The 10867-nt window shown below is 29.7% G+C and overlaps 1 pseudogene; it reads left to right on the plus strand.

The window, feature by feature from the left end:
• The first annotated feature begins 1580 nt into the window (after nt 1–1580).
• Nucleotides 1581–6187, plus strand: LOC115965109 (annotated as a pseudogene).
• Nucleotides 6188–10867: the final 4680 nt, after the last annotated feature.

Genomic DNA, 10867 nt, shown 5'->3' on the forward strand with positions numbered 1-10867 from the left:
GGAACTATAAAAAAATAAAATAAAATAAAATTATAAAAAATAAAAAAAGAAAAAAGAAAAGTTTTTATTGATATCTTATCATCCCACAAATATGCAAAATTATGCATTTTATATAATAATAATCATTCATTTAGTTAGAAACAAGTACTAAAATTATGCAATAATAACTCATTTAGTTATTATTTCTAAAATATATATATATAAAAAGAAAATTCATGATTAAATTAGTGCAACACATGGGACTTTCACTAGTAAACAAATAAAATCAGTCTTCCTCTTCCTTTAAAAAAAAAAAAAAAAAAAAAAGCTTATGTTTTTTCATAATCACCCGTTTGCTTTTTTTTTTTTTTTTTTTTTTTTAAATCATAGATTTCTAGGAAAAATACATGGCAACTCAAATGAGCACCCATATGAATTTCTAGTAGCATGATTTACTTAATAGTCATGTGAGACTTTTAAAAATGATTTAATGAACTATGAAATTTAATACACATGCATTCTTATGAACCACCACGCAATGGATTGTAGGCAATTATTTTCACTTAATTTGGTAGAAAACTCTATCTTGTTTTGAAAACCATAAAAAGTTTAGTAACTAAATTTTTTAGAACAAATCGTGTGTTTCATAACAACCCCTACCTTTAATTTTTAAATCATGTCATTTACCATCCTAGAAAAATTACATCTATTAATACATGTCCTAAACAATTTTGCGTGCCCAGTATATTTATACTTTATAATACCTATAAATAGAACTTTCACGGACTCTTTGTTACCTCTCTCAAACTAATAGTTGTATTTGGAGAAAACAAAATTGTGCTTTAATTTATAAGTAGGAATCATAACCTAACAATTTAAAAGGAATATAAATTGGGGATGATAAGATATCTTTATGGAGAAGACTTGAAGATGGGGGATGACGACTAATTTATTTAGTTTTTAAGAGGATAGAGATAGTTATTTTGTGGTGGTGCTAAAATATTACTTTTGAATTTTTGGTTAAAATTGTTGAGATACATATAACTTTAAATCCAAGTTAAAATTGAATTTAAGAGATAATTCTCAGACCATGTTAGAATAATTGTTTTAGTAGAAAGAAAAATCAGAGAGCAAACCTGCCTAGGAGGACAAAATATACAATGAAATGCACTTCAGCAACTAAATCTTTATTGTCTTGAATTATATGATTCAATAATTTCATTGAGGGTCTATATGGTAAATTACACTTTGCATTAAAAGTAGCAATAGAATTATTTTGCCTACACTAAAAGTTAGTTGCAGTACATTGAATCTAATTAACCCAGTAACAATGATTTCAGATCATGAACCTTTATAACTTGAACATTGTTAATATATTCATGCTCTTTTTTTATTATTATTAAGAATGAATATTTTTATTTATGTCATAATTACATTACATGCATTTAAATAATATGAAAAGAGGAAGTATCATTTGAGTTAGAATAAATGGACATTACCAAACACATCATATACATTTCCTTTACAATTTTTTATCACATCCTATTTGTGTACTGCTATCCTCTCCATCTTTAGTTAGCAAAAAAAAAATTTATATATCAATGACCAAAGATGACATGGTATAGGAGTCTTAATACTTCTTTTTCATCTTCTTTTATTTTTCTTTTCCATGGTTTTGTTACACGTGTGCCTTTACTTGCTAAATTCCATTAGGTAGTAAATTGGATGGCAAGCCAATGGCCTATTATAACAATTGGACCAACTACTCCATCAATGCACTTAGACAAGCAGTTGGAGGATGACAAAGATTATGGTCTTAACCTATTCAAGCCTAATATGGACACCTGCATGAAGTGGCTAGACACAAAAGAAAATGGCTCAGTGGTTTATATATCATTTGGAAGCATGGCAACCCTCCAAGAAGGGACTAAAGAATAGCAATTGCAACTTCTTATGGGTAGTTAGAGAATCTGAAGTAAAAAAACTTCCCAGAAATTTTCTACAAGAAACAACAAAGAAGGAATTAGTTGTGAATTGGTGACCTCAACTAAAAGTATTAGCTCACAAGGCAATTGGGTCCTTCATGACTCATTGTGGATGGAACTCAACACTAGAGGCATTGAGTTTGGTAGTGCCAATGGTTGCAATGTCACAATGGACAGATCAACCAACAAATGTAAAGCCCATTGTGGATGTGTGGAAGGTAGGGGTTAGGATTAAAATGAATGAAAAATGGATTGCTTCCAAAGATGAAATAGAGCTATGCATAAAGAAAGTAAGAGAGGGAGAGAGAGGGAGAGAGATAATGAGGAATGCTGTTAGATGGAATGAATTGGCTAAAGAGGCAATGGATGAGGATGGGAGTTCATATAAAAATATAGATGAATTTGTGGCAAAGCTCTCCTAATGTTAATGTAGGCAAATACTTTCACATGAAACTTCTACATAAATGTGATGGAGAGTTGAACACTTTCTATTAACCATATATTGTTTTACCTGGATCCTTTACTTAAAATAAATGGGTCATATTAGCTTTTGTTTAATATTTTGTTGTAAGTATATGTTTATTACTATATTTATGCTTGTAATTTTATTTTAATTTTAGATATATAGGAATTGATAACATGTTATTTAGGTCAGGTATGACCTATTAATCAAACAAGTTATTAAATGAGTCATTTGTATTAACTTTTACATGACTTGTTAATTAAAAATAAGGTAGTTAATATCGTACTGATACCGGCTGTACTAGCTGATATGTATCGTACCGGTATATATACCGGTATCAAAACATTAACGTTTCGTACCAATTTAAATACCGGTCAATTTCAAACAATACCGGCCGGTACCAAGCGTACTGACCAATACAGAAAAAAGATTTTGTTTTTTTTTTTTTTAAGTTTGTAATTTTTGAATTTTTGTTAGGGTAGAATGGTAACTTATTTGCATTAACTTATTAATATTATTTGTTTTCTTAGTATGCAGTGGTAACTTTTAAGCTTTCTATTTTTTATATTGTGTTTTTTTCTTTTAATTGATACTAAAGTTTAAAATTATGAATAATTAGTTTTGAATTGAGGAAATGTTTTATGGTAAACTTTTATATTTATTATAATATATATACACACACACATGCATGCATACATATATATAAATATTTATATATATATATATATATATAGATTTATAAATATAAAAAATAGCTGTAAACCTGAAATGGTATACTGTTATTGATCGATATCTGAAATATATTATACCGCTGGCCAAACCGATATAATCTCCGGTATGGTATCGATTCCTTTGATTAAAAGAGTTAAACGCATCGTGTTTGATCGACCTATTTAATAAACATGTAGTGTTATAGTTGAGGATTCTTAACATATTTAATAAATAGATGGGGTTTGGGTCAATCTATATAGCTGAATACCCATGGCTAGACACGACACAAATTCGACCCGCGAACATGAATTGCTACCCTTATTAGAAGCTTCCTATTTTCTCCTTCATCTCTTTTACCCTTTGTTTGTTTGTTTGTTTTTTTTTAAAGTACTTTTTCATTTCTCTCTCACCATTCCTCTTCTCTTAAGCCTATTCCTTATCTAATTATCTTCTTCTTCCAGATCCGTAATTCCCTCGTTTGGCTTCAATTACTTTTTTTTTTTTTTTTTTTTTTGTTACCGTAACCCTATGACATTCTTAACTCAGCTCCTTCGTCATCTTTGATTTCTTTATTTCCTTTTCCCTTGTCCTTTCTAATTCAGTTTATCTTCTCATGTGTGAACCCACCATTAGATCCAAATTATTAAAAAAAAATAAATAAAAAAATAAAAAAAAACCAGTCTGTCTCAAAGCAAAGTAATAGAAACCCACTCTTCATTTCTGTCCGGAACCAACGTCTCACCGGTATGATGAAATTCTGGCTGGAATGCTGCTTTTGGTTGCTACATTTAGGACGAAACAGAATAAGGGTGTTACCTGCACCGGACCACCCACCAGGATGGAAAATTCCAGTCATTCTGGCCGGAACGGAATGCTTTATAAAACCTTGGAAAAGATAGATATTCTTCTAACCAAATAATTACCTCATCATTCTATTGCAACACTAACTATGCCCTGTTGCAGCACTAACAAAAACTAAAACAATACGGTAATATTGTAAATTTATGCTAACATAAAAAATAATGTCAAAACTATCACAAATAAAATGGTGAAATGCTGCTTAAAGTTACACTACATGTAGCACTTAATTTTTTTTTTTTTTTTTTTGAGAAGAAATTTATTTTAATTTGTATTGGATAAATAATAATAGATATATGTTTTATTTATTCAAATTAATAAATTAGTATGAATTCGGGTTAATTAGATTACTTTGGATTAAGATTAGATTTATTGATAGATTATAATGAGTTAGTATTTATCCTTATTTATTTGAAAGTGGTTTGGTATAAATTCATATGTCGACAATGAATATAGATCATTGTGAATAATAGATATATGCTTTATTTATTCAAATAAATTAGTATGAATTGGGAATAATTATATTACTTTGGATTAAGATTAGTTTTATTAATGGATTATAAGGAGTTAGTATTATTTATCCTTATCTATTTTTAATCGGTCTTGTATAAATTCATATGTTGAAAATAAATAAAGAACCTTTGTAATTTATTAAGTCAAAAATTTTTAGCTAGTCTAACTTGGAGGTTTGGGAATCCCTAATACTAATTTATTTATCAAAATAGGAGGTCTTAATTCTCTCAAAGTAACCATTAAAAAAAAAGCCGGACCATCATATGGACCAATTGGGAGCTGAGCTCAGTAACTTGGCTTCTTTAAACAATGACGAATGTTCAAAGAAATGCAACAAATGCTCACTGCAATACTTCCTCATCTTGAGCAAATTGCAAGTAATCAAAATAGCCATGCGAAAAGCTCAAACAATTAAGGTGAGACAGGGAGATCTCCAAAGGCTCATGAATTCTAGTTGTGATGTTCTTTCCAAGGTAGCAAAACTCAAAGGGAGGGTCTATCCATTTATGATTTATTTATATATAAGCATAAATGCACTTTTAGCCCCTACATTTTGGCTTTTTTTCATTTTGATCCCTACATTTCCCTTTCACCACTTTTAGTCACTAAACCAATTAACACGTGTTATTTTAGCCATTTCCGTCAGTCAACAGACGGAAATAACTGAGATGATTAACAGATGGATTAAAATATTATTAAAAATTTACTGTAGCACTCATCATATTAAAAAAAAAAAAAAATCAAGATCTATTTCATCTTCAACAAGAACACCAAAGAACACAGAACTAGATTTTAAACATAAGAACACATGCCCAGATTTACTTGCATTTTCTTGCCCTTTTTTGTCAACCAAACACAAACACAAACACAAATCGATCTCCAGCAAGAATACAAACACAAACCTAACAGTAGATCTTCTCAAATTTTCTCGAACCACAAAACCCAGTTATACAAAATCACAACTCAAACCCAAATTTTCTCATCTTTCAATCAACAACGAAACCTCCAGCAAATAAAATTCATAAACCCAGAAAATTCAGCAAAAAAACACCATATATAAATAAATAAATAAAATCATAAATTCCAAAGCGGGGATCCTTAAACCCAAGCATCACGATCTCTCATCGTGCCCAACCTTCACCAGTCTAATTGTGCTATATGTTCAGGCCTCAACCTCACCAAACCGTCATCGTCTTTGCCACAGATCTACACTTCTTATGGGTAGTTAGGGAATCTGAAGTAAAAAAGCTTCCCATAAATTTTCCGCAAGAAACAATAGAGAAGGGATCAGTTGTGAGTTGGTGCCCTCAACTAGAAGTATTAGCTCACAAGGCAGTTGGGTGCTTCATGACTCACTGTGGATGGAACTCGACACTTGAGGCATTGAGTTTGGGAGTGCCAATGGTTGCAATGCCACAATGGACAGATCAACCAACTAATGCAAAGTTCATTGTGGATGTGTGGAAGGTAGGAGTTAGGATTAAATTGAATGAAAAAGGCATTGCTACCAAGGAAGAGATAGAGCTATGCATAAAGGAAGTAATAGAGGGAGAGAGAGGGGCAAAAGATGAAGATGAATTCATTGAGATGGAAAGAATTGGCTAAAGAGGCAATGGATGAAGGTGGAAGTTCAAATAAAAATATAGAGAAATTTGTGGCAAAACTTGCACACTCCTAATATTATTGTAAGCGAAAACACTTCATTCACACAGTGGATAAGAGGAAATGCATCATTTCACTATAATATGCTGCAATGAAGCCACGTGTATGCAGATCATCAATAAAAAGGGTATCATATCATTATAAAAAATATATTTTCAATCTCAAATTCATCATCGTATCCAAATTAAATCTCCTAGCTATTTAATAACTTTTGTATAGAATCAAGTCATTGTTAACGTAGGATAACCCTATACATGCATGTCAATATAGTAAGATCGCATATTTAACAATCAGATTCAAGCATTTATTGAATAATGATTCTAGCACTGTTTTAATCACGCACACAAAAATGATCAATCTGTCCTTAATTGTACTATGACCGTTTTGATATGTATTTTAGGGTTTGGGTCATCTAGAGGATCTTCACTTACAAAAGATTATTATTTTATTCCTAGTGCGAAAAAAAGTTGGAAAAAAAAATGGAAATAGGATGTTTACACTTAGATGTAATTTATTTATTTATCATTTATATTTCTGAAAGAAGTAATAAAAATTGAGTTATTATAGATGGAAACATATAAAAAATGAATTGTAAAATTTTCACTACATGGTAGAAGAAATTTCTACTACATGGTAGAAGAAATTTCTGGTTTCTTTTTTATTTAATAATAATTTTTTGTAAGAAAACTTTATTTTCAAATGGATCAGAAGTAATTTTAAATGAGTTTCAAGTAATATTATTAAAGGACAAAAAGTAGTTAAATTAAGGAAAAAGTTAAAGGATGTCTTAAGGGCATTGGTTTAGCAACTATTTTTAGAAATGTTTATGAGAAATTAAAAAAAAAAAATAGAATTATTTGTTTTCACAACTTTTTTATATTTCCAATAAAAGTAATGTCAAAACTTCCAAAAAATAGTGTATTTACAATATATCAGTCAAAACCTTGAATTTGTTCAAATTCCACCCAGAATAATCTAAGATATGGAGGACCACCACATGGAGCAATTGGAATTTTAAAGAAAGTTTTTATGGGAAAGAAAAAAATTAATATTTTGACAGTTTTTTCCATTTTCTATAAAAGTGATGTCAAAACTTTCTTAAAATAGATTGTTAACCATTACCCGAAAGGCACCTGTTAACATGATGCATCATATTTTTATCACCTATTAACCTATATCTTTCGTATGTAAATAAAATAAAGACTCATTACCCCAAAAAAAAAAATAATAATAATAATAAAGACTTTAAAAGTTATAATTAGTAAGTGTAAAATGCTTTTGTTATTGGGAGCCAGCCTGCTATTCTTAAGGTTGCATTTTATAGAATAAAATATTCTGAATTTTTGGGAGTAGAAAATAGTTTGACAATTGTTTTTTTGTGTTTTAGAGTCTGTTTCTAACTTTTAACTTTTAGTTTTTATCTGTGATATTTTAAAATTTCATTTTTTTTAAGGTATAAGTATATTTTAACACACTTTTAACAAAAAAAAATTTCAACAAAAAATTAAATAAACTATTTCCAGACAAATACTTAGTATAGCTGCTAAAACTCTTTTTTTTTTTTTTTTTTTTTTTGGGCACAAGACTATAATACCCTTTTAAGTTAGATTTTTCATCATTCCTAAATAAAAAAATAAAAAGTTAGATTTTTCATCTACCCACCTCACCTGACTTTAGCTTTTATCCTTTCGTATTTTATTTTCCTCCATTCTCCTCATTCTGTCATTCATAACCGATCTAGCCAACTAGGTGAACCTTCCCCTCCTATCAACAAAAATAATTTTAAAGTTTCTAATTCAATGTGATTTTTTTTTTGGGTATTTAAAATAGAAATATTTCAGCTATGATATAGCTTAAGTTTTACATAAAATTCAAATATTTGGATGGAATGAATTTAATTGTTTTTGAAAAAAAAAATTCATAAATGCATCTAAGTATTTGAATTTAATTGCGGAAGTAACCTTAGGTGGTCACATAGTAAAAGACACTTTGTCTTATGTAAACTATCTTCAAAGTGTTTCCCTCTCCCATACCTATAGGCAAGGCAACTTTGCTATCTTTTTTAATTTGTCTGCCAATAACAACTTGCTACTTACAATTTGAGAAATTATGCGGTACTATTGGAGAACCACATCAGCAATGCCTAATGGTACTCCACTCCAATAATATAATGCCATATGATTAATTTGAATGAGTCATTATACTAATCATGCCCTCCAAAATTAAAAATGAAAATTTAAAACAAGAATATTGGTAGTTCCCATCTTTGGTGTTAACAATATCTCTATGGAAAAATAATTCAGAACAACCACCCAACAATCTAAGCAATCTCATGCCCCTATCCACAACTACCTAAAATTAAATTGAAACACATATTGATTTCAAAATAAAAATGTCAACTTTAAACTTCAATATATGTAATCTCATGCCTCCTTTCAACAAATTGAAATATCACACTTCAAACTTTAATATCTTTAGCTCTCTGCATTGGGATGCGGAAGTAATATTGAGAGCTTTGATTGCAGCACTGATGAAACTAATTCCAATTAAATAAATACCTATTTCAACAAATTCCACATGAACACATTATTAGCTTTTTCATATATTTTAGTTAAAGGAAATTTGTGCTTTGGGCTCCACAATGCTCTGTAAAACCCATGCCTGGTATTTTTCCTATATTCAAGCAAAAGAACCCTTAACGGTGAGAAAACCCAAGCCAAAAAGCCTTACAAAACCCATTCTAGATTTAGTTGCAAGCATTTGGGGACGAGGAGAACAACGTGGTGTTTGGGGGCAAAAATAACGGCATCCTGTTGCGGGTGTTCGGATTCATCATCACCACAAAGCTCACCATCCTAATGGTGCCTGAGTAGGAAAGAGGATTGTCGTTGATCTGCTACTGATGTTGGGACTGAGATGTGTTTTTATTTAATTTTCATATTTTTTATTTGAAAGGGTGTGATTAGGATAATGAATCATTTAAATGGGACATATGGCGTTATATTAATGGAGTGGGGGACTTTAAACATTGCTGATATAATCCTTCATATAAACCGAATAATTTCTTTTATAATTTTTATGAGTATATTATCTATATATATATATATATATATATATAAAATCGAAGCCTCTGCTGGCACCACAATTTTCCACGTCAGCACAATATTTAAAAAATAAAAAATAAAAATAAAAATATTATAACACCTCAAAACCCTAGCAACCTTACCCCTCTCTCAAGTTAAGAAATATAAAGCTACAGTTTCTGCAAACTCTCTCTCTCCAAACGTAAAAATTCAACCCCTTTAATTTCTCTTTATATTTTTGAGGCTTATATAGATTAATAGTGAGTTATGCTGATTTTGTTTTGTGTGTGTGTGTGTGTATAGATTGTTTATAAATACAACGTTATATGTTCTCTTTTTGTAAATCCTTGCCCAATGCTCTGTGCAGATGTACACACTGTGGAATTAGTTCAAAGTCTACTCCGATGATGCGTCGTGGGCCAGCTGGTCCGAGGACTTTGTGTAATGCATGTGGACTCAAGTGGGCCGACAAGGTTTGCACAATCACAAAAAATATACTGATTGATTTTTCTTTTTTTCCTTTAAATGGATATATGCATACAAAAAAAATCTGTATATCGAGTGCATGGTGAGTCATAGTATTGGTTGCATAATTGAAGGTCTTAGAGAGATAAGTGTTGCAATTTGGAACATCAATACAAAAGATGATTTCATTGGCAGCGGAAAATAATTACTTTGTCTCATATTTTTGTTTTTTGAATTGATTTTGTGTGCTTTTTAGACCCTTTTGGATCAATTTTGTTAATTGGGTGTTTTTTTTTTTATAGGGTCCAATTGGGGAAGGTTCTTTCAAAGGGTTACGACGACCGCACTTAGTGTCTGTATACTAATAGTGGAGGGTAAGTGCTATAAATTACTAACCCTTTTAAGTGTATAATCTATTTCTAAAATTATCTATAATATTTTGTCCTCCAAAAATTTTATCTCTTTAATTTTAGTATATTGTGTTTCTTAAGTTATAGACAGATTTTCTTTGTTTCTTATTTTCAATAATAAATCATTTTATTGCAATACCGGTAATTGTTTGAAAAATCCAATATATTCATATCTCTATAGAATAGAGAATAGTAGAAGCCAATTTTATTACAACTACTTAAATTGAGTTGACTTAATTCCGTACAATTACAAAGTATAGCATAAAAGATAATGGAATTAATTATTGTAATTTTTATTTTCTTTAAATGTTTTGAATTTTCATGTTTTTATTGTTGATGAGATATTGAGGCTCAATTGCATAATATGTGTAAATTTTTCAGAAGGGTACTTTAAATAGTAAATCAATGTGTCTCTAATATTTGGGTATTAGTTAGAATTATTTTCAAATGATTGTACCAATAAAAGTGAATGTGTATAAATTTTGTTTAACTATCTCGTGCATCGCATGGGTTAGCGACTAGTTTCACATAATAAAGAAGAAAAATTTTATATCCACAATTTTTTACAACAAATTTTAAGGAGTGATCCATTATTAGTTCTTTTTTTTTTTTTTTTTTAGGAGTGGTCTGTTTTTAGTTCTTATCTTTTCTTTTTTCCTTTTTTCTTTTTTACCTACTACTAAAAGTTTTTAACTTTTTTTTTTTTTTTTGAGAAACCAGTAAGAACATTTATTAATG

The sequence above is a fragment of the Quercus lobata genome, chromosome 10 (genome assembly GCF_001633185.2).
Source record: "Quercus lobata isolate SW786 chromosome 10, ValleyOak3.0 Primary Assembly, whole genome shotgun sequence".
NCBI classification, from domain to species: domain Eukaryota; kingdom Viridiplantae; phylum Streptophyta; class Magnoliopsida; order Fagales; family Fagaceae; genus Quercus; species Quercus lobata.